Below are 24,932 nucleotides of genomic sequence, written 5' to 3' on the forward strand. Positions count from 1 at the left end.
GCTGGGTTGGGGTGATGGGAATGAGGAGTAACTGGGGAAAGGTACAGCGTTTCTTTGGGGGGGGCGGTGATGAAAATGTGCTAAAATTAGATTGTCATGACAGTTGCACAATTCTGTGAACGTACTAAAACCCATTTAAAGGCACATTTTAAATGGGTGAGTTTTACAATATGTGAATTGTATCTCAAAGCTGTTGTTATATCTTAAAGTGTTGAGAGAGAGAGAAAGGGAGAGAGAAAGGATGAAAATTGACATGAGTTTGAGCTGTGAAGTGACCCACTCAGGGTACCAAACAGCCAGTAAACAAACCCAGGTCTCTGTGACACCCACGTTTCACCACCTCCTTCTTGTTCCTTAGCTGCCACTTAGTACACGACACACACATGCAGCACATCTCAATCTCCAAAGCACGTCTGAATCCACTGGCCCTTCAGGATTATTTTCATGCCTTGAGAGCATGAGTCTGACCGCTAGGGTTCAAATCCCTGCGCTGCCACTTAATGTGTGAGTTGGGCATGCGGCTTGGTTTCCTCATCATGAGACTACTGTAAAGGTCAAATGAGACAAGTCATGTAAAGTGTTTGGAACAGGGTCTAGCACACAGTAAGAGCACCATAAATGTTGATGTTGATGATGATGATGATGATGATGATGATGATTCCATATTATAGGCAAAGTCTTTGACTAGGGGTAGTAGAACAATTTGACCAGAGTCACAAGGCTGAAATTTGGCCCCAGTCTTCTGAGTCCAAACCCCAGACCTTTCTGTTCCACCATGCTGGCCTTCGCATTCCTCTATAAGTCATTCTTCATGGCCAGGCAGCATGATCTTTTAAAGATGTAAATTAGTTGTAAAAAAAATTTTTTTAATAATATTGGCGTGTTGAAGGTCATCAAGAAAACAGTGATAACTTCAATAACATAATAATTTCTTCATGGCATGAAAAATGCCATAAAAAATCAAAATTCAAGTGACAAAAATATGTGTAACTTACTAGAGGCAAATAGTTTATTGCCTAAAATGAAAAGAGCTTTATAAAAAATACAATAAATTATGAGTAAAATGGCACCCAGATAGTAGAAAATGAATAAAAGATATGTATACACAACTAAAAAAAATGAAATGCAATTGGTTCTTAAATATTTGAAATGACAGCCTCTCTCATAGTAAAAGAAAAGCAATATAAGTCAGATTAGTCTCTCTCCTGCCTTCAAAGGTAATTCATCATTCTGCAAATAAAATTCAAACTACTTACTATGAGCCACAAGACCCTACATGTTCTGGTCCTGCCTATCAGTCTGATCTCAGATCATACTACTCTCCCTTGCTCAAGTCAAGGACTTCCTTGTCCCTTCTTGAACAGGCCTCTTACCTGCCTCAGGGCCTTTGCACTGCTCCCTCTGCCTGACATTTCACATTTCAAAAAAAGTCCCATCTTTAGAGAGGCCCTCCCTGATCTCCCAATCTAAAGTGGTAACCACAGTTATTCTCTAGCATAATTCTCTTCACAGCATTTATTGTTATCTGGTATTTTTTCCAACATCTGGGTTATCTGTGAGTCTGGGCCTACTGACTATTTTTTCTGTTGATTATGCGTCACTTTTTCCTGCTGCCTGCATGTTTAGTAATTTTTATTACATACTGGACATAGTGGATAATGTTACAAGGAGTCTGGATTTTTTTTTTTTTTTTTTTTGCATATTGGACTTGTAGATGACATGTTACAGGGAGTCTGGATTTTTTATCTTCCTAAAAAGAATGTTGAGTTTCCTTGTGGCAGGCAGTTAAATTACTGGTGGATCATCTTGATCCCAGAGAGGCTTGGTTTTATGTTTTGCTAGGGTGGGGTTGTTTTGGGTTTTTCTGTTTAGTCTTAAGGTGTGGCCCTTAGCCTTGGGTTTAATCATAGATGAGGCCTTCTAGAGTTTTAAAAGAAAACCTTAGGCAATTACTAAGCTCCTCTAACTTGGTGGAACTTGAATTCCAAACTCTTGTATCCTCAGCACCAGGCAGCAACTGCACTCTCTTCCTCCCAGCTGCTGCTTCTTGCTGGGTTCCTTAAAGCTTTACTCCGCCCACGCACAGTTTACAAGCTGCCAAGGATTTGAGGAGAATTTGTAGGAGGACATCTCCTGCCTTTCCAGGATTTTCCCTCTTGATTTTTAGCTTTTCTGGTGGCCCCCCACTCTGACCAGTAAAGATGTTTGAGCTCCTCAGACTGGGCAGTGCTCTCAGGAGGAAGAGCTGCTGAAGTGAACCACTCACTCACCTGCCTCTTCTCTTTCAAGGACTGTTTCCTCCCCAGCATCTGTCTGGTTGTGACTGCTCTCAAACCACTGTATTTTATATTTTGTCTTTAGTCGATAAGGACTCTTGGCCAGAGAATTAGACTAATACAAGCTAACCTGCCATTTCCAGAACCAGAGCTCATGATCTGACATGGTTTTGTTTATTTTCTGTCTCCCCTCTTGCTCAGAAGCTTCCAAGGACTTTATCTTCACACTCTACTCCCTGGTACCTATGACTCTGCCCGACGCACGGTAATACTTAATAAAATAACGAACGAATGAATGAATTTCATGCCTAAATAACAATCACAACCAACCGGTCTAACTTTCTGCTCCTTGTCCCGGCTGCCAAATTCATTTTCCTAAAACAGAGCGCCCACATCTCCTGTCGCTGCGTGTTTGAAACTCCACAGTGGGAAGGCCAGTGGGGAGGGACACTGGTCACTCTATTCTTTGACAACACCAGGATGGGGGTCCTCTCTGGGCAAGACACGGGTGACTTCCTAAAGGACCAACGAGGGCGACTGCCACAGCTAATCCTCCCCCGCTGCCCTCACCCCAACCTTCCCTTCCGGCCCCCCTCCAGGAACCATAAACTGGCCCAGGACTTGATCCAGGCCTGTCTGAGCATTTGATTGGATTGGGCATTTGATTCTCAGAAACTCCACTCCAGCGAGGACAGTCAGTAATAACAGAAAGTGGCCCTTGGCAGGGGGTAGGGAAAGGGCGTGGGACCGGAAACAGGAGAAAGTAGTGCTTGCTTTTATAGGTGCTCTTGGAGATGGGGCTGGACATGCAGCTCAAAACGTCACAGGAGCCCACAGCAGCCCAGGGGGACAGTATCTCCCTTTCCTCCCTGACCAGAAAACCCACGCATGGTCTCCATCAGTTCTAGCCAAGCTGTGCGGTCGTAACAACTGGCAAATGAAGGGTCTGAAAGAGGTCCATGTGGTCGGGAGACGCCACCTTCTCACCACTCGGCAGATGAGGAAACTGAGGCCCAGAGGGGAAGAGAGCAGGATGCCCAATCGCAGTACCTTTCAAGGCCTCCGTTTCCTCCTCCGTCACATGGATCACTGCTGCAAGTCCCCCCTCACTCTGCTGTCCTAGGTTCTGGGTTCAAATCCACATATCTACCTGGAGCGCCTGCTATGTGCACGGTATGTCCCAGGCAACACAGGGAACGCGAGGAAACACACAGCACCATCCTAGTTAGAGAACAGTGGGTTTGGACACAGCAGGACATGAGGGCAAACGAGCCCTTCAAGTCCAGGTGTCTGGGGGTGGCGGAGAGAGCTGAGTCTTCAGAGTCTGAAGTCACTGAGGATCCGCAGGAGGCAGAAGGTGAGGAATGCAGGTCACAGGAGTGCCTCGGCGGCGGCGGCGGCGGCGGCAGCAAATGAGAAAAGGATAAGGAATCTGGGAGCGGCGGGGAGGCTGAGGGCAGTTCTCAGTGGTGGAACCCAGGGTAAGCAGGGGGCTGGGGGGCTCTAGGGAGAGCATTTTCCACTCAGAGTCGAGGGGCGGGAGGAAGGAAGCTGATTCTCCAGGGGCCAATGGAAGCAGAGATGCAGCCCAGCCTTGGCCGAGCTGGAAACGCTCAGGCGAGAGGGAAGGGAACCAGGCATTTTGAGAACTGCCTCTGTGTTCTTTGCATCCGCGGTCTCCGCGGGCACACAGGAAGCGGCGAGGGAGCTCAAAGCGCGGAGGCCTGATGCCCCCCACCTCCCAAGAAGGTCCCCTCCAGCCTCCCCCAGGCCCCTAGCCCCGCTCCACTCACTTGGGGAGCCTCAGGTGGCAGTGCAGGGAGTGGGAGTGGCCCTCACTAGGACCTTGGTAGGGTCCTCAGCAAGGACAAAGATGACCCCTTGTATCTGGATGGCAACCACACCAACATCACAACACCAGGGGCCCAGCTGTGGGCCACAATGCACTTGTTCAGGGAGTGAATGAATGAATGAGGCCAGGCAGGGAACTGTGCATCGAACACCAACTGCACGTCATTCATTCATTTGTTCAACAAATATTCCCTGAGATTCTCACAGGTGCCAGGCGGGGTGCCAGGCACAGAGGGTGTAAGGATGAGCCACCCGGATACAACCTAGCCCCTGTCACCATACGGGCTGGCGGGAGCCGGGCTCTGCGTGGAACACACGGAGACGATAACGGAATCCCTGACCTCGTGGAGCTGCCCATAGTCTCTGGTCTTTGTTTTTGTCTACCTAGCAAACTTCCCACCCTCTTCCCCTTATTATTTATAAAGTATTTTCCCGCATCTCTAGCTATGTGAGTGGGCACGAGGCTCACTACTGGCCAATAATCGTGTCCACCCCCCTGGCTACAGCGACTGGCGCTTAAACAGGGCTGATCAGAGTCCTCTCCTGGATCCCCGACGTCTCCTCTCTCTGTTCACGTGGCTAAACTGGGGCTGCCAACGGCCACGTTTCCTACCACGAGGAAAATATCTTTCTGCTGTAATCAAGGAAGCAGATAATATGGAAAGAGACGCAGAGCTGAGAGATGGAAGGAGAGGAAGTGAGTCCTTGTGGTGCAGAATGTCCAGCCCCAGCCCCTGGGTTCCTGCAGCTCTTCCTCCGCACTATGCATCACTCAGGATCATTTGCAGCCACATCCCTTTTTTTTTTTTTTTTTTGCTGAGCTGGTTTGCGTCGCGCTTTTGTCCTTGTAACCAAAGAATCCTGATAAACACATAACCCTAGGTCCGTGGACCAGTCTGGAACACTGGTCCATGCTCCTTACTCCCCTGGAGGCATCGTTCCAGAGTCCCCTCTGAGCGTCAGACCAATGATGAGCTTCTTGGGCCGGTGGCTGCATCTGGGCCACATCAGAGGAGGTGCTTGGAGGCTGGACCCACCGCATCCTCTTGATCACATCTCCGGCTGCTCCCCCAGAGACTTTCTCATTCATGACCATGACAAGCATTTATGAAACACCGGACTAGATACTATAGGGAAATTAAGGATATGGCTTCTGCCCTCAAGATGTTTACAGTGAAGCTGGAGATGCAGACCTCACAAAGCAATCCATGAAAAAGTTACAAGCAACACGTCAACAAGTGTGCAAAACAGATCTAATTTATACCACATGGTTGGGGGTAAATGGATAGAAATGGGTTTCCCAGGTAACTGAAGGAAACTTGCTGGTGTGGAATCCATACTTCCTTGCTTCTCAGACATCCAGGGCACCACCCTGGAAATTTTTTCCTGTGCTCAGAGGTAACTGGGTTTTAAAGCTCTCTGCCGTACACTGAGTAATCCCACCTCCTCCCTCCGGGTTGAGGGTCACTGTGGCCTCATTTCCTTTCCCGTCTGCTGTAAGGTACCCACAATGTGCTGGTCCTGAGGCTGAGTGCAGAGGCTCACAACTGTCTGCTTCTCAGCAGCAAACCTCTCAGCTGTCCCTGCAGCTTCCCGGACTCAGCCCAGCAGCAGAGACAGCCAGAGGTCTGACCTCCAATGAGACGGCTGTTCCCCATCACAAGCTGAAGACATCACACTGAAGGAAGCGGAGGGGAAGTTCACTCTAGCACAGTGCCTGGCACACAGCAGACTCTCCACAAATATCTACTGAACGAGGGACATGTCAAACAAAACCCTGGAAGGCGCAAGCAGAGACAAGGACATGGAGGGTGTTCCAAGTTCGGGGAATGGCAGAATCAAAGACTGGGGACCCAGCGAACAGCTTGGCTCAGCTCCTAGAGAGCTGGGGACCAGGGACCAGCTGGCGAGCCCAGGGGAGCTGACCATATTTGGTCCCAGAGGGCGGGGCAGGGTGGCCTCCAGCCGCTGAGCCTCTCCCCCCACCACCCGCCCCCCCCCGGCCGTCTCCTCCTTCAGCACCCCTCCCCAGGCCACGCAGAGGCCAGGGGTCATCCCAGGGAGAGACACGGCCGCCCGCAGGGCTGCCAGCCAAAAGGAGCAGCTGTTTTCAATGAGCCACTTGGCCCTGAGGCCAGGCCTGGAAATGTCCGAGTCAGCAGAAGCTGCCAGCTCCGCCCTGCGGAGGGGCCAACCCTGGGGACCGGGCATCCCACCCTGCGCCACCCTCTACTAGAGGCTGTGTCCATGTCCCTGCACGCACACTGGACCTGGGGGGGGGGGCGGGCGGTAGGGCATTCCTTCCATGGAGGGCAGGGGAGTCACATGCCTTCGAGGCCCAATACTCTGCCTAGCTGTGCAGCATCCCCACCAAAATCCTGAGCTAGTGTGGGCTTCCCCCTCTACCGTCCACCCTCCAGGCTTTTCCCACTCTCCGGCCTCCTCCCCAGCAGCCCTTCCACTCCAGCCAGGCCAAACTGCTGGCCCCCCATCGCTTACAGAGCATGTGACAAAACCGAACACACACAGCCCCACGGAGGCTCCGCGGCTGTCACACGCACGCTTGTGTGCAGTGTCTCTCTCAATCTCTCCAGCAGCGGTGAACCTCCTCTATGTTTCTAGAGACGCTCTTCTCCCCCCTTAAAATGTCTGTGTTGCACGATGTGATATGCTGTGTTCTATTAAGATGTTTAAAGCCAACTCTGGCAGAGAATGGGTTAAGAGATGGGCTTGTCACCTAATACATGCAAGAGGATGGTGTGAAGGGGGGATGGGAATTCGGGTAAATTCGGAAAGGCAGCTTTCACCCTCCCACCGCTCTGCCTGCGTCCCCCAGGTGGTGCCGGCTGAGGGGAGCTGGCCCCTGGGGCTCTCGGAGACGCAAATCCTCACCAGCCCTGACTTTCCCCCTGTGGCGATTTAAGAGTGTTTGATCTCATGCCCTGCTGTCTTTTGTCTTCTCAGACTAAAGCATCACGATATTTTCGGCCTGTCCTTTCCCAGGCCCCATCTTGTACGAAGGCTAGGAAGGCGGGGGGGTGCCGAGCCCCATATCACCTCTAACCTCTGGGGGGACCCGGCACCCCTCTGCTCACGGGCAGCTCCCGCAGCCTCGCTCCCCTGCCTGGTCCCCACGTCTCTTCCTCTACCGGAGCATCCCAGGGGCGGGCCCACCTTGACCCCATCCTCGCCTCCAGGACCCGAGGTGCTGGGCCCAGCCCGTCCTCGGAGTTCCGGGCCTTCGCGGCCGCAGTGCGCCCCCCACCTAGGCCGTGCGCCCTCCTTCCGTGATGCGCTCCTATCTCCGCGGCGCGGCGCGGCCCGGGGCGTTTGGGCGCAGACCCCTCCCCCAGCCCCGCCGCGGCCACGAGGTCCGCCAGGCTCCCCAGCCCAGCTCTGCGAACCCCAGGTCGGCGGCCTCCGGCGCCGTCTGTTAGCCCGCAGCCAAAATAAACAGCCCAAAGCCACTTCCTTCCCCGGGGGGCAACTTTCACAACAACGGCCGGCTCCGGTCGTGGCAGGAAGTGGCCTTCTGGGCCAGGACAATCCAACCTCACTGACCAGCCAGCGAAGGGCAGGATCCAGGACCCGCGGCTGGGGCCGGGCCCAGCTCCGCATTCGCCGCTGGAAGGGAGCGCGCGTGGGTGGGGGCGTAGCCGTCCCGGCGCAGAAATCACGCGCCCGCCGCCCGCGCCGGCCTCCGCGGAGCCACACCTGTTTCACTTATCCGTGGGAGTCGTCAGCAGATTATTTCATAAAAGCACGGATAGGAGAGCCCCAGCCCCAGCTCTGCATTAGATGCTCCATACCTCTGATTTAGGATGAGTGAAAGGATTTATAATAAAGGAGTCACCGGGACAAACTGAGAGAGAGCAACTTTTAAAAAATTTAGTTCGGGGAATTCCCTGGCTACGCAGTGGTTAGGCCTCCTCGCTTTCACTGCGGGGGGGCGGGGGGCGGGGGAGGGTTGGTTCAACTGGCCAAACAAAAAAAAATTTAGCTTTGCCAAAGTGGCTGCAGAAGTGAGGGGGGGGAGCAGTAACTTAAAGCTAAAATACTAGAAGCCCCCCCCGCCCCCCTACTGCTTACTGCAGAGTCAACAGAAAGGAAGAAAAAATCTCCTTTAGGCCTTTCTGTATTTTCCACAGTGAAGTTTTTTCAAACAAAGAAAGTGGAACGTGTGGAGAATTAAACTAAAATCTAATGATTTGTTTGTAAGAAACTGAGATTTCAAATATAAACCATTGGATTCGCAAGAACTATTTTATGAACAATTTTGTTTTCTTTTGGCTGCTTTGGGTCTTCTTTGCTGCACGCGGGCTTTCTCTAGTTGCGGCGAGTGGGCTTCTCATTGCGGAGGCTTCTCTTGTTGTGGAACACGGGCTCCAGTAGTTGTGGCTTGCGGGCTCTAGAGCACAGGCTCAGTAGTTATGGCGCACGGGCTTAGTTGCTCTGCGGCATGTGGGACCAGGGCTCGAACCCGTGTCCCCTGCATTGGCAGGCGCATTCTCAGCCACTGCGCCACCAGGGAAGCCCAACAATTTCTAACTAACAGTCTTTCAAATAACATAGAAAAAAAGGGTAGGATCCCCCCCCACCATTCACACAACACAATGAGTTCCTCACTGGCTAAGTGCCCCTTGAGGGCTCAGGTTCTATCCTTGGCCTCTCCATGTCCCCAGCATTTGCCTGCCATAGTCTGGACTCACAGTAAATGTCGAATGACAGAATGAATATGAACTGGAGGGTCTTAGAATTCATCTTGTCAGTCCTTTAAAATTTGGAAACTGAAACACAGAAAGGTTAAGTGACTTGTCCAAGGACATTCAAACAACTGGAGCCATGACCTTTCCATTAGGACTAAACCTTATTCAAGTCCTGAACAGCATCACACCAGTATCTGCTTATATAAGTTGACCATATCATTTATTGTCTCATGTTGAGAACGAGAAGGGGAGTTACTAATAATTACAGCACTACAACAAGCTTGAGCCAGGGCTGTCCCAGGCAAACTAGGACATACGGTCACCCTGCACTTACGGAAAGAGACCACAAATAATGATACAAGTTAATGTTTACCATGCACTTGGCTAGGTACCCGGCACCGGCTTCCCAGGCTTTCTCGTTAATCCTCACAGCCATGCTCAGAAATAGGTAAAATTCCTATCTCCATTTGACAGATAAGGAAACAGGTATTAAATCACTGAGATCAATCCTCTTGATAACAGTTAATAAGGGGCAGAGCAGAGATGCGAGACCAGGAAGACTGGTCAGTTCCAAACAACTATTCCAGGTACTTGAAACTGATAACCCCCAGGCAAGTTGCATCTGGCCGTCATGGTATGTGAAAGAAAAGTGAGCGAGCATTGAAAACTGGAGAGAGTTCACATAAAAATCTGCATTTCCAGCTTCTCTCAGAAACATTGGGAGGCCTGACAATGCTGAGCCAGTGTGCCTGGAAGGCGCCAGTCACAGTTCCTGGGTGGAGCTGCCCACCTGAGAGGGGGCTCACCGGTTTGCCACAGTCCCCGCCCACACCTTTTGCACCCCCCCCCACTCCAACACTGAAGTGGAAGGAGAATGGCCATATGTTATCATGTTGGCACTACTGTTTTTATCAGAGTGCAGAAACATTCTTCAATATCCTGGTCTCTATTAAGAATGACCAGAGGGTTGTGCCTATTTCAAAACCGAAAAAAAAAAAAGTGTGTTGGGGGACCCCCTCTAAATTAGGCTCCACTGCCCAGCAACCACAATGTCCCTGTGACTTGCTGCATTCCTCTCTCGAGACGTGTCTGAAACACAGCACAATATGATTCTGAGAAATCCTGACACGATTCACCACAAGCTTTTGCTCCACTCGCTGCTCCACGCAGCTCCGTGGCCTTCTGACGTGGCAGCATTCAGGAGGACTTGTTTGGTTCTCGAAGCAAAGGCATGGATGGCACTCTTCAAAAGTTGTGATGAGAAAAACGACTCCTTGGCGTTGCTGCCTCGGCACTTTACCATATGACAAACCTGCTCACACCCAGAGTCTGGACATTTAGATAAGGGTCTGAGTTTGGGATTCCCACCCGAAGTTCCTGCTTTGCTTTTCTGGGGGCACCTTTTAAAATAACCACTTAAGAGTTGAGCCCTTGAAAAATTAGTGACGGAGTAGCGGGGGGTTGTGGGGTTGACGAGCCAGTGCGGGTGTGCCGATCCCAGTGGCCGGCGGCGGATGGAGCGGCGGGGGAGAGGGCACGATGGGCAATGCCTGAGAGTGGCGCTGCGTGGAAAGTGACCCCGGGTCTTCGCCGAGCTCATTAAAGCATTCAGTTGCCGAGGAGCCCAAGTAGAAGAAATAGGGAGTTTAGAGCCTGAGAATTTTGAAAAATTAAAGCCAGTTCATAGGTTGATTTTTCTTTTCTTTTTTTTTTTTTTTGTGGTACGCGGGCCTCTCACTGTTGTGGCCTCTCCCGTTGCGGAGCACAGGCTCCGGACGCGCAGGTTCAGCGGCCACGGCTCACGGGCCCAGCTGCTCCGCGGTATGTGGGATCTTCCCGGACGGGGGCACGAACCCGTGACCCCTGCATCAGCAGGCGGACTCTCAACCACTGCGCCACCAGGGAAGCCCTAATTTTTCTTTTTTTTTAATTTTAATTTTATTATTTATTTTTGGCTGCGTTGAGTCTTTGTTGCTGTGCACGGGCTTTCTCTAGTTGGGGCAAGCGGGGGCTACTCTTCATTGCGGTGCGCTTCTCTTGTTGCGAGCATGGACTCTAGGCACACAAGCTTCAGTAGTTGTGGCACACAGGCTCAGGAGTTGTGGCTCATGGGCTTAGTTGCTCCGCGGCATGTGGGATCTTCCCAGACCAGGGCTCGAACCCGTGTCCCCTGCATTGGCAGGCGAATTCTTAACCACTGCGCCACCAGGGAAGTCCTAACCTGCATATTCTTAATTGAACACACCAGCTCTGGCTTCTCAACACAAAAGTTAAATGAACTTAGAATCTTTTTTGCTTGGGAACCTTTAGGATCTCCCTAAGACTATACGTCAAAGATTAAACACTTGCTGACTTCTGCAATGACAAACCAATGGAAGCTTCCTTACCCACATCTTCTTTGGAAGCACGGTGGAGGGCTTAGGAGGGTGGCTCTGGAATCTGGACCCACCCAGGTACAAACCTCTTCTTGGGCCCTGGGGCCAGCTGCAACACTTCTGCAAGCCTCACTTTGGGGAAGACGCCAATATGACCAATCTCATGAGTTTCTGGGAAGATTAAGGAAGAAAATGCTTACAGATGCTTTGTACCTTTAGCATTTGGTAATGGAAGGCCATTATTTTCTGTTTGTTTGTTTGTTTTAAATATTTATTTCGTTTTGGCTGCGTCGGGTCTTAGTTGTGGCACGCGGGATCTTTCGTTGCGACATGGGCTTCTCTCTAGTTGTGGTGCACGGGCTCCAGAGCGCGTGGGCTCTGTAGTTGCGGCACCTGGGCTCTCTTAGTTGCCCCGCGGCATGTGGGATCTTAGTTCCCCGACCAGGGATTGAACCCACGTCCCCTGCAATGGAAGGCAGATTCTTAACCACTGGACCACCGGGGGAGTCCCCATTATTGTTTTTTAACATTGAAGATCCTCTGCCCAGACCAGGGCTGTGAGCTCAAGAGTCTGTTTCACAGCAGAGAGCCTGGGAACCAGGCTTAGCAGATGCTGCAATCCGGATAAGAGGAAATGATAAGAGTAAATAAAGCCAAGGACTTCAGTGTTTAAGCTGCTCTTCAGAAGAATTAAAAGAAAAATAAATCCACAGTCCAGATGCAGAGTCCTCCCGCAATTCCCATGGGTGGGTCCCTGGCAACTACCATTTGTTTCTGACTTCTGAGCTTTTGGACCCTCTTCAGGTGCATCTGGAAGGGAGATGCAAGAAGAGGCCATGGACAGTGTGACAGGGGAAAGGGGGGTACTTCTGGGGAGGTCAGGGCAGCATGGGGTATGCTGTTCTCCCCACCACATTCTGGTTCTGCAGAAATCAACTCCAAGGGCAGTCGTAAAGGGAAAATGAGGTCACAAAACACGCAGCTGGGGGCTTCCCTGGTGGCACGGTGGTTGAGAGTCCGCCTGCCGATGCAGGGGACACGGGTTCGTGCCCCGGTCCGGGAAGATTCCACATGCCGCGGAGCGGCTGGGGCCGTGAGCAATGGCTGCTGAGCCTGCGCGTCCGAAGCCCGTGCTCCGCAACGGGAGAGGCCACAACAGTGAGAGGCCCGCGTACTGCAAAAAACAAAACAAACAAAAAAAAAAAAACACGCAGCTGGAAGAGAGTGTGGAAGGAGGTGGCGAGGGCCCACTCCGCTTGGGGTGGCAGATGCTGGGGCAGGAGGAGGTGGACAGAGTCTGCGTGGGCCCCTCGCTGGGACTCAGGCAGTCGCATGGCAGTGGGGCTCCAAGAATGGGAGGAGGAAAGGGTTGGAGCAGCGCAGGCTGAGAATCTAGTCTAGGAGTTCAGGTTCTGATTCTGCCATTACAATGTAAATGACCTTAGGGTACTCGGTTTTGTTACCTGTGAACTGCATTCAAAAATACCCTCCCCTTGGGCTTCCCTGGTGGCGCAGTGGTTGAGAGTCCGTCTGCTGACGCAGGGGACATGGGTTCGTGACCCGGTCTGGGAAGATCCCACATGCCGCAGAGCGGCTCGGCCCGTGAGCCATGGCCGCTGAGCCTGCGCGTCCGGGGCCTGTGCTCCGCAATGGGAGAGGCCACAACAGTGAGGGGCCCGCGTACTGCAAAAAAAAAAAAAAAAAAACCCTCCCTGCCTCTCCACAGCCTGCTGGGGAGACCTACAGGGAGAGATCTATGGCGATATTGACATGATTCTTTTAGGGTCTCTCTCCCCCATTAAATGGTTCCTTCAGAGCAGGAGAATGTCTTATCCATTTATCTCCCCAGTTCTGGGCATACAACAGGTGCTCAATACGTGTGTGTTTTGAAATTTGTTAAAATTTGCCTTATAGCACAGTATGGTCAGTTTTAAAAATGTTCCAAGTGTGCTTGAAAATAATTTGTAATTTAAAGTTTTGGAGCATAGTGACTATATATCTGATTGTTGAATCAAATTTGCTGCTCACATTATTTAAGTTTTTTATATACTTAATAATTTTTTCGGGGGGTCTCCTGGTTCTGAAAGAGGTATCCTCTATCAGTGAATGAGAGCAGTATGTTAAATCTCCTATTATGATAGTGAATTTGTCTATTTTTTCCTTGTAGCTCTGTTGCTCTATATAATTTGAAGTTAAGTGCACACAAAATTTAAAACTTCCTGGTAAATTGGACTTGTTGATATGAAGTGCCCCTGTTTATGTCTAGTAACGCTTTTGCTTTCAAGTCTACTGTATCTGTTATTATACAATTTCCTTTTGGTTTATGTTTGCACAGTACATCTCTTCCAATTCTTTTACTTTCAAACTTTTTGTACCATTATGTTTTATTTTTTTAATAAAATTTAAAAAATTAATTAAGAAAAATAACTGAAAAAGTTAAAAAAAAACTAAGAAGCAAATTCAGTGGCATGCATAATAGGTGTTCCTTGGGAGAATGCTTTAGTTCTCAGTTCATTTCCTCATAAGATGAACGTTCCCACCAAAAGCATCAGAGTAAACATCATGCCTCATCATTCCTTTCCACTGTTCATACAGCATGCATGTAGGTATAATGCTGATTAATGCAAAAAAATTACAATATTCAATGACTTTGAATAAGCAGTGGAGGAAGCAAACGTTTACTAGATTTCATGAATAAAAACCTCTCTAATAAAGCTTCTGTGGGAGGATAATGGCTCCAGCTACCCTAGCAAAGGAGGCGGAGTCCCCTTTCCTATGAATAGCTGGGCTCAGGTGTGACGTTGGGAACACAAGGCAAATACATAGCAATTGAGAAAAACAAACAAACAAACATATGTGTTGAACTGAGCTGGACCAGGGGAGGTGGAAAGGCAAGCTGTCCTGCATCCCATAGGCAAGGGTTTAACATCCTCTGAATTGCATCCTGCTTTAAAAGCAGATCATGTATGGACAATGAATAGAAGATGATAAGGGAAACATGAAATTATTTATTGTGCCAGGAGGTTGGGATGATGTGTAACTTTCTCTTATATTATTATAATGTTTCTAGAGTAAATAAAACTGAGGGAAGCGAGACACAGGGCATCTTAAGGTCTCTGAAGGAACCAAACCTCTCTGCATTTCCCACAGAACCCGACTCCTTGCTCAGTGTTCAGTGCGTTTGACTTGCTTTGCCCTGGAAGCTACAAAGGGTCAGATGTATGCACAAGACCCATCATCACCATCACTGTGACATCACTCAGACCTCCAATGACACAATAGACTTGACCTACAAAGGAATGCCCGTGAGGGTCCTCCAAACCCTTCTGTCTCTCCACCCTTTCACACCCTTTTCCTGATTTCTTCAGTATATTTTTAGGACCATATTTTTTTAATTAATTAATTTATTTATTTAATTTTTTTTTTTGCGGTACACGGGCCTCTCCCTGTTGTGGCCTCTCCCATTGCGGAGCACAGGCTCCGGACGCGCAGGCTCAGTGGCCGTGGCTCACGGGCCCAGCCGCTCCACGGCATGTGGGATCTTCCCGGACCGGGGCACGAACCCGTGTCCCCTGCATCGGCAGGCGGGCTCTCAACCACTGCACCACCAGGGAAGCCCAGGACCATATTTTTAAAAGTACTGCTCCCGCAACCATCACAGTTCCTCCCTCTCTGATATTAATTAAAAATCAACAGCATGGTTAAGAGAGCTCGGGCTCTGGGTTCAAGGCTGGGTTTGAAGTCCTGCTCTTGAACTAGTCATTCGACCTCTTCATCCTTCAGTGTCCTCATCTGCTCAGTGGAGGAAATACTCCTGTTTACGGCACAGAACAAGTACTGAGCACCTCGCATGTGCCAGGAGCTGTGCTGGTGCTGACCCCTGAGTGGCTGGCAGGACTGGTTGAGACCACGGATGGAACTCACCACACTGCCCCACACGAGTGAGCTCATGGCGACAGCAGCCCTGGGGGCAACCCTTCTGGAGGAGGATATGGCACCATGTGTCAAAAGCCTTCAGAAACACAGGCCTTTGACCCAGAGTTCACTTCTTATGAATTTAACTTAAAGAAATAATGAAGAATCTATGTAAGGATTTTGCTACACAGCATTATTTATAACAACAATGACTGGGGGGAAATTAATGTCCAACAATATGGCACTGACTGTGTCAACTGAAATACACTCACACAATGGGATACTATGCAGACAACAGTAATCAATTTATAAGAGTATTTCGACATGAATAGAGGTTCACACTGTAACTGATTTTAAAAAACTGGACGTATAATATGACCTTATTTCTATTTTCTTTTAAATCAAGTAAAGTCTGAAAAGACCTTTGTGCATTCTTGTTATTAAACTTGGGTGTCCAAATCGCCAGGGCTGCTTGTTGACAGAGCAAGTGCCCAGGCCCTACAGCAGACCTACTGAATTAGAATCTCAAGATGAAGGAATATCTGGATTGTAAACAAGGCTCCCAGGCGATTCTGAGGCTCACCAGAGTTTCAGAAACACTGTACATGCCTAAGTGTTAACAGTGGCTATCACTGACTTATGGGATACCTGGTGATTTTTATTTTCTTCTCTTTGTATTTTCTACAATTTACATGTTTGGAAATTAAAAAGAGATATGACCTGAATGTCCAACAAGGTTTAGTTACGGGACATCGGTACAACGGAATCTTACGCAGCCATGGAAGCATTGGGTGGAAATACACTGATTACATATTGACATATGAAAGAATGTTACAAATCAACACTAAAACATCTATGTAAAGTTTTATACAGAGAGAGGAAAGGAGAGGAGAGGAGACACAGTTTGGCAGGATATTCTTTAAAATGTTAACATGCCTGTTTCTTAGTGGTGAAATTTTAGATAACCTTTCTTTTTTGTAACTTTTTCTACCTTTTGAATTGTGTACTATAAATAGGTAACATTTTTTACAATCATAAAAATGTATTCTGATCCTGAAAAAATATATATGTAACACTGTCTTTCTGAGGGCCTTGTGGGAGGGAGGGTTAGTGAAACAGAAAAGGTGCCGGGTGCGTAAAAGGGGGAAGAGTAGCCTTCCAGGGAAGAAGAGAACTCAGTCTGACCCCAAAGGGCTTTGTAAACCTTACTAACAAGGCCAATTGTGTGGAGGAGGAGGGGGGATAAAAAGATACTTCAGACATAGATATAGATGCAGCAATGTGTGGTTTGAAGGACCCTAGTTCCCCAACCAGGGACTGAACCAGGGCCCTCTGCAGTGAAAGCCCGGAGTCCTAACCACTGGACCGCCAGGGAATAAAAATTTTAAATGAACAACAAACAGGGGAAAGATATTTCTTTTTCTTTTCCCCTACTTTTTGGCCGTGCCATGCGGCATGCAGGATCTTAGTTCCCCAACCAGGGATGGAACCCCTGCCCCCTGCAGCGGAAATGCGGTGTTAACCACTGGACCGCCAGGGAAGTCCCTTGGTTTTTTTTTTTTTTCCTTGTTTTTGTTTTTGTTTTTTGGGGTGGGGGGAGAGATTTCTAACAAATATGGCAAGAAGCTCATATAGGCCAATGAGAAAAATATAGAGACCCAGTAATTTTAAGCCCCTAAGACCTGAACAGATGCGATGATCAAGAATATGTATGAACAGGGCTTCCCTGGTGGCGCAGTGGTTGAGAGTCCACCTGCCGATGCAGGGGACACGGGTTCGTGCCCCGGTCCGGGAGGATCCCACGTGCCGCGGAACGGCTGGGACTGTGAGCCATGACCGCTGAGCCTGCGCGTCCGGAGCCTGTGCTCCGCAATGGGAGAGGCCACAACAGTGAGAGGCCCGCATACCACAAAAAAAAAAAAAAAAAAAGAATATGTATGAACAGACAATTCGTGAAGAAGAAATATCCATGTCTAATGGTCTAATGAGGTTATGGAAAAAATGTTTAAAAGCATTTGAAATACTGGTAATGTTCCTATTTGCTGGATCCGACCCTTGGTTACATGGGTGTGTTCAGTTTGTGAAAATTCATTGAGCTGAACATCTGAACATGGTGTGTTCACTTTCCTGTATTTATATTATACCCCAAGAATGAAAAAAATTTAAAGCAAGGCATGGATAAACACAAAATAGAGACTGGGTGGGAGGAACAGGGAGAGAGAGAGAGAAGCACATAGGTAGATATAAGTATTGTAATGTTCTCTGTCTTGGATTAGGTGGTGGATTCGCAAATGTTCATTGTATTATAATGCATACTTGTTTACAAAATAAAAGAAGACCATGCAGGGAAGCAAACTGGACTGACTGCCCTGCTCCACCAATCACTAGATATGTGATCCTGGCTCGCAGCCTATCTGGCTCAATTTCCTTATCCGTTAAATAGAGGAATGTGAGGATTAAAAATACAGGGACTTCCCTGGTGGCGCAGTGGTTAAGAATCCGCCTGCCAATGCAGAAGACACGGATTCGAGCCCTGGTCCAGGAAGATCCCACATGCCGCGGAGCAACTAAGCCCGTGAGCCACAACTACTGAGCCTGCGCTCTAGAGCCCGCAAGCCACAACCACTGAGCCCACGCACCACAGCTACTGAAGCCCGCGTGCCTAGAACCCGTGCTCCGCAACAAGGGAAGCCACCGCAATAAGAAGACCACGCACTGCAACAAAGAGCAGACCCCACTTGCAGCAACTAGAGAAAGCCCGCGCACAGCAACAAAGACCCAACACAGCCAAAATAAATAAATTTATGTAAAAAACAAAATACAGTGCATGTGGAATTGCCTAATACTGACCCTGGCAGACTCTACGTGCTCAAGACCATACGTGCTCAGTACACATTAACGCGGTTTCCATTTCTCTCACTTGTTACAGTGTTATATAGAAACGTCATAAGGTTTTCAAAAAGGAGGAAGCCTTCCAAAAGCTTGTCCCCTGACTGCTACGTTTTTGATTTGCATTCCAATCTTGTCCGTATGGACGGCCATTTAGTACTTATAGAATTTCGTGTCCTAGTGTCTCGAAATGCAAACTTGTATTACAGCGTTTGCATCCTCTCCAGCTGTCCCTTCTGTAAACGCTCCGCTGATAAGTGCAAGATCAAGAGGTTCGCGTTGGAGGGTCTATTAATGGAAGGAGCCTGAGGCGGGTGCCTACACTGGTGACCCAGCTCTTGCTGGTGAGCATCCTGAGCGCGCCTTCAGGAAACGCCGCTCTGAGGCTGACCCTCCTACACAGGCCTTCTCGCCTGCAAGTAGCGGAAGCCCAACTCCAACTCATCATTTTAAAAAAACAAGAGGGGCAGGCCTGGAGTGGCTAGGGAAAACTGTAACCAGGGTCTCGGCCAGCCTGGGTCTCAGTGCCACCCACCCCGAACCCAGGTTCCACTCACCCCTCCTGGAGCCAGGCTGTCCCCCCCGTGCTGCATCAGACCCTGCAGGGCTCCCTTCGCGCCTGGGAAAAGCCCGCCCTGCCCCCACGAGACTCTGATTGGCCCCGTGGGGTCACGTGCTACAGGCTTGGACCAGTTAGGTGATGGGAGTGGGCGGAGGGTGCGACTGGAATCACTTGGTTGGACAGAGAGAAAGTTGTCCTCTGCCACCCCATTGCTGCAAATTACAGACATGCTAAAAAGAAAAATCACCCCTGTTAAATAATCAATACATAATATAACAGAATATGACATAACTTCTGTTAAATTTTGGTGGGATCTTTACCAATTTTATCTTGTCTCTATGCCTCACACACAAGTTACATTCATTTATGTGTTACATTCACACGCACACCCAAACAAATGTTTCTGAGTCTTGTTTTTGTACTTAATATTTTAGAAAAAGGATTTCTCTGTATCTTTTAATTTTGTAGAAACCATTTTAATGGCCGGATGCTATTTCATGATGTGATATACCACATTCCATTTATTCATTCCCTAGCTATTACTGTTCTTCAACTTGTAAGCAGATTTTTCTTAATTATAAATAATATATTGACCATATTGTTACATCAGTCTTTGTTGGCACTTTGTGAAGCATATCTTGCCTTTTTTTTTTTATTGCTAGTGATTTAAAACATTTTCCAAAGGCATATTAGACATTGGTATTCCTTCTTTGTGAATTCTGTTCCCAGCCTTTACTGGCTCATGTATTCTAATCTTAGATGCCTTAAAACTAGTGGAGGTTCCTGTGTTTTTCTCATTGGCTTATGTGAGCTTCTTGCTGTAACTATTCCAGACATCTCCTCCCTGTTTGTTGTTCTTCTAAGTTTTATTTGTGACTCCCTCTGGTTATAACTTCTCCCACTAAGGGTAACTGCTCTCCTGACTTCAAACGGCATAGGTCAGTGTTACCCTCCTTTTTGTATTTTATATCGATGGGATCATATGGTATGAATGCATCTGGCTCAATATTTTTGTGAGCCTACACTGTCGCATGTGGTTGTAGGTTGCTCATTCTCATTGCTATATACTACTTAATTGTGTGGAGCCACCATAATTTATCCATTCTATTGTTGATGGGCATTTGGATAGTTTTCAGTTTGGGGCTAGTTTTCAGTTTTGGGCTATTATGAATAGTACTGCTGTGAGCAACTTGGCTTTTTTAAGAATATAGTTTAGGGACTTCCCTGGTGGCGCAGTGGTTAAGAATACACCTGCCAATGCAGGGGACACGGGTTCGAGCCCTGATCCGGGAAGATCCCACATACTGCGGAGCACCTGAGCCCGTGAGCCACAACTGCTGAAGCCCGCACACCTATAGTCAGTGCTCCGCAACAAGAGAAGCCACTGCAATGAGAAGGCCGCTCACTGCAATGAAGAGTAGCCCCTGCTCGTCGCAACTAGAGAAAGCCCGCGCGCAGCAACGAAGACCCAACGCAACCAAAAATAAATAAGTAAAAAATAAAATAAATTTATTTTTTAAATTATTAAAAAAAGAAAAGGATATAGTTTAGGGACTTCCTTGGCGGTCCAGTGGTTAAGACTTCGCCTTCCAATGCAGGGGGTGTGGGTTTGATCCCTGGTCGTGGAGCTAACATCCCACATGCCTCTCGGCCAAGAAACCAAAACATAAAACAGAAGCAATATTGTAACAAATTCAATAAAGACTTTAAAAATGGTCTACATCAAAAAAAAATCTTTAAAAAAAGAATATAGTTCCTTAGATTATCTACTAAATACAAAGGAGAAAAGGTACTTTTTTAGTGGAGAGATCTGGTAGACATCACATGAACCAATTGATCAAAGTCAGAATTACCAATAAGGGAACAAACTGACAATGTGACACGATGGGAAGGACACATTTGTGTCCCACCCCTGTGGTTTTCTTTCCAAAAATGTTTAACATGAATTTAATGGTTAAACAATCAGACAAATTCAGACTGTGAACACTCTACCAAACATTTGATGCCTGAAGTCATCAAAAATCCAGTGTCATAAAAGACAAGAAGGCCAACTATTCTAGATTAAAAGAGGCTGAAGAGACACGACACCAAACTGAGTCCTAGACTTAAACAATAGCTGACATTATTGGGACAACTGGAGAAATTCAAACACGAACTACATATTAGAAAAAACTATAGTATCTGTTATATTTCTTGGATGTTATTATGGTATTATGGTTTTATAGGAGAATGTCTTTGTTTTTAGTTGATACATGGTGAAGTATTGGTGTGATATATCACGTCTACAACTACTCAAGGATTCACCACACACACACACACACACACACACACAGAGTGAGGTAAAGCAAATGTGACCAAGGATCCTCAGATCCTTAGAAATGAGGTTAAGCATCTATGAAGTTAGAAAATCCTTTCCGGGCTTCCCTGGTGGCGCAGTGGTTGAGAGTCTGCCTGCCGATGCAGGGGACACGGGTTCGTGCCCCGGTCCGGGAGGATCCCACGTGCTGTGGAGCGGCTGGGCCCGTGAGCCGTGGACGCTGAGCCTGCGCGTCCGGAGCCTGTGCTCCGCAACGGGAGAGGCCGCAACAGTGAGAGGCCCGCGTACAGAAAAAAAAAAAAAAAAAAAAAAAAAAGAAAAAGAAAATCCTTTCCTCAGGGACCAGGACTGACTGCAAGGCCGTTTCCTATTGAATTCCTATTTGACCAAGCTGGTCTGACTCAGTGCTGTTCCCTCTGCAGTCAGACAGGTTCCCAACCCTGTGTCTGAGATTTCAAAGCAGTCTATTGCTTCCATCTTCCTTCTAACAAACTTAAAAATTGCACCTAAAATGATATCAGCACACATTTGCCTCTAGAATGTTCCTCTACATTTGGGGCTGGGGGGAGAGGTTGCTCTGAAAATATAAGCTTCAGGAAGGTAGGATTCAGGACTGGCTTGTTCACCATGGTGTCATCAGCATCAAATACCACGCCTGGCACATAGTCAGTGCTCGGGAAAACAAAACAGTTAACCAAATGAATGAGAAAATGCATATCAGTGATCAGACATGCATTTCACTTAATTATTACCCGTGTGTGTATATTAGTTTGTATGACTGCCTTGTGGTCATGATAACTTTCCTTATTAGATATATTTCCATGTACTGGCATTAGTTCTTTTTTTTGGCCACACTGCTGCACCTCATGTGGAATCTTAGTTCCTCGAACAAGGATCGAACCTGCATCCCCTGCATTGGAAGGGCAGAGTCTTAACCACTGGACCACCTGGGAAGTCCCTGGCATTACGTGTCATTATATTCTATACTTGTCATTTAGAACTATGTAAATTGTCCATCGTGTTAAGATATCTTGATTAGCCATGCTCTTGTTGTTGGGCATCTAGTAGCAAAATTTGTTTTGCTATTATAAATAGCACTTCTATGAACATTTTTTTTCTCTTTGGGATTAATGCCTTACAAATTCCCCAAGTGGAATTATGAGGTCAAAGGAGATGAAGTCTTACATATCTAGTGTCTTACATCTTGTCTGAAAGACTGAATGCTAAAAAACTGAACTAATTTAGGTGCTCCAGTCATACATATTAGTTGCCTCACAGCTCCGCCAAGATTAGGTTTTCTATTTTTACTAGTCTAATTACATATTTTTTAAAGTTGATTTATTTAATTTCTAGTGATCTTTGCACTTTCTACGTGACAACTTGCCAGCTGAATTTTCTCGTGATCAGCTGTAAATTGAAACTAAAAATGTTAAATTATAATCCTGTTGTCCAATAGTATTTACAAGTACAGATTCATTTTCCCATTAGTGTGTTGCTTCTGGTGTATCTTACATTAAGTTCTTATAACAGTCTAAGTCTACTTTTGAAATGTATTCCGGTCCACTGGACTTTTTTTCTGTTTATTTTAATTCAATGCCGTATGTTTTTCCCGATTGTGACATCATCTAAAACTCTGGAAACTCATTGCCTTTCTACTACTACAAACTCACTGCCTTTCCACTACTACAAACGAAATTCTCATCACAAGAAAAAGACTTTGTAAAGATGTGAGGTGATGGATGTTAACTAAACACTGTGGAGATCATTTTGCAATACATACAGATATCAAATCATTATGTGTACACTTTAAACTCAATACAATGTTATATGTCAATTACATTCAGTAAAACTGGTGGCGGGGGGAGCTCTTTGGAACACCTGTCTTTTTTTGTTTGGTTCAATAAATATTTACTAAATGACAGTGTCCAAGGCTGGAAGCTGTGCAGGGTTGAAAAAGCCCTGCCCCAGAGGTGCTCACAGTCTGGGAGGGGAGGAAGGGGCTCCATCAGACGGGCGGCAGTGATGAAATGGAAAAGGAGTCTGGGGAGAAAGCCTCCTTCCAGCTGAGGCTGCAGGTATGTGCGGGGACCCAGAGGCACAACTGCGGAGCCAGGCGTTCCTGGCCAAGAGAAAAGCGGGAGTGGGGGCTTCACTGGGTAGGACTCAGGGCATCTGAATTTGACTTGCTCAAGGGTTTGAAGAGAAAGGCTGGAACCTGACCATGGAAGGCCTCAAATTCTCAATTCAACTCTGTTCTGTTGGCGATTAAATCCGCCCTTTTGGACCACAAATCTGGCAACAATGTGGGCTCTGGACTGAGGATGGAAGCCAGGAGGCAGAGACTGCAGATGCAAACCACATCACAGAGGCCAGAGGGAGAGAAAATTTTCAAACAATGTCCATCAATAGGGAAGCAGCTAAAAAAAAAAAAAAAGTACATCCTTCCTACCAACTACTGAGCACCACTAAGAATGGCACAGCTCTGAAGCCTGTAATGGAAATGCCATGAATATTATTAAATAAAATTTATTGTATTATACAGTATAAAACGTGGTTCTGTGTAAAAGGAGTATTTATATGGGTGTATATGCATAAAGAACGGAAGATTACGCCGTTTAAACAACTACTGACAGTGGTTACTGTTAGGGTGCGTGTGGAGGGCAGGGAGGACCTCAGATTTTTTACGTTACCCCTGTATGGTCTGACCGTTTTCCACCGAGCATGCATCATTAAAACTGAGGTTATCAACAGCACCCATGCTGCAGGGTGAGGCCTGCAAAGGGGCACTGCATTTAGTAATTAGGAAGCCTATTTACCAGGACCGCTGGGAGGCAACTCCTTAGGAGGCAGGTTACGGTTACGGTGACGGTGACGCAGGATGACTGGCGGCTCGGTATGCACTGAAAAGGCAGAGTCCAGGGAACTCAGCTCTGAAAGGAAGTTTAGCTGAAGAAGCTTCATGATGAAGAGAAGCAAAAAAGGAGGGAAGTAAATTGAGGGGCCTAAGGGGGGGTAAGGACAGCTGAGGATGGATTTTTTTTTCTTTAGGATTTAAATTTACTTTCAGAAAAAGTATGGTTACTTTTAGGCCCTTACGGTATGTCATCAAGCAGTAAAGGGAATCAAAGACCTACTTTGATTTTAAAAAAAAAGTGGCTGTAGTTAGGGCTTTGTATGTTGAGGATTGTGTTTTTTTCATGTTTAAGTCCCTTGATATTCATGTTTTCTCTTCCCAATAATAATAAAAATAGCAAGAATTTAATATTATTTGTTAAGAAGTGACTGTCCAGCTGTACCACGTAACTCATACATATATTGTCATTTCTTATGATATCCCTACGAGGGGCTATTATTTTATTTTTCCCATTTTACAAATGAAGAAACTCGAGCCTCTGCCCGAGGTCACACAGCTGGCGAGTGGCATTCATTACAGCCCCACCGACCTTGTCCCGATTTACATCTGAGACTGAGGAGGCGGGGCGTTCCCAGCCACGCCCCCTCCAGCCTCAGTCTACAGTGGGGAGCGCCGTGTCCGCCTCCCCTTCCAAACACATTCTGAGGATGTCAGGAGAGGCTGGGAAACTGGCTTCTTGTTTTTCCCTGTAGGAGCTCCAGGCCCACCATGGCAGCTTCTCACCATGACCTTCTAGAAGTGACCCCCAAGAAAAAGAGAGAAAAAGGCAGCCCCTCCCTTCTGGGGTTTATCCCCGTGTTCGCCCTCTGTGAGCTCGTGTCCCTTTAGCCCAGGTGAGCCCAAGAGGCAGTGACCAGGACGCCTCGGTGTCCTTCTCAGGATCCTGAGTCTGGAAGGAGGGGGCAGTGGCAGCCAGGCAAGAAGAGAGGAAGGGCATTCCGGGCGGAGGGAGCGTGTGTGCACAGGCCTGAGGGAGGCCGGGCAGTGACGGTTCCGGGAGCAAGGGGCAGCGCCAAGGCGGAGCGCAGGGAAAGGGCGCGGGGGGCTGGGTGACTGGGAAGAAGTGAGGTTTCAGAGCCATCGTCCTGCAGCACAACCAAGGCTTTTGCGGGGGCAGGAGGCACAGT

At 47.8% G+C, this 24,932-nt stretch overlaps 1 protein-coding gene across 2 annotated transcripts in view; it reads right to left on the reverse strand.

Annotated features, from left to right (window-relative positions):
• MRC2 (mannose receptor C-type 2) overlaps positions 1 to 24,932 on the reverse strand; it is a 53,502-nt gene that overhangs the window by 23,591 nt on the left and 4,979 nt on the right. The gene's annotated exons all lie outside the window — the stretch shown is intronic.

Source organism: Mesoplodon bidens (assembly GCF_964165515.1).
Source record: "Mesoplodon bidens genome assembly, chromosome: 19".
In the NCBI taxonomy this organism is placed as follows: domain Eukaryota; kingdom Metazoa; phylum Chordata; class Mammalia; order Artiodactyla; family Ziphiidae; genus Mesoplodon; species Mesoplodon bidens.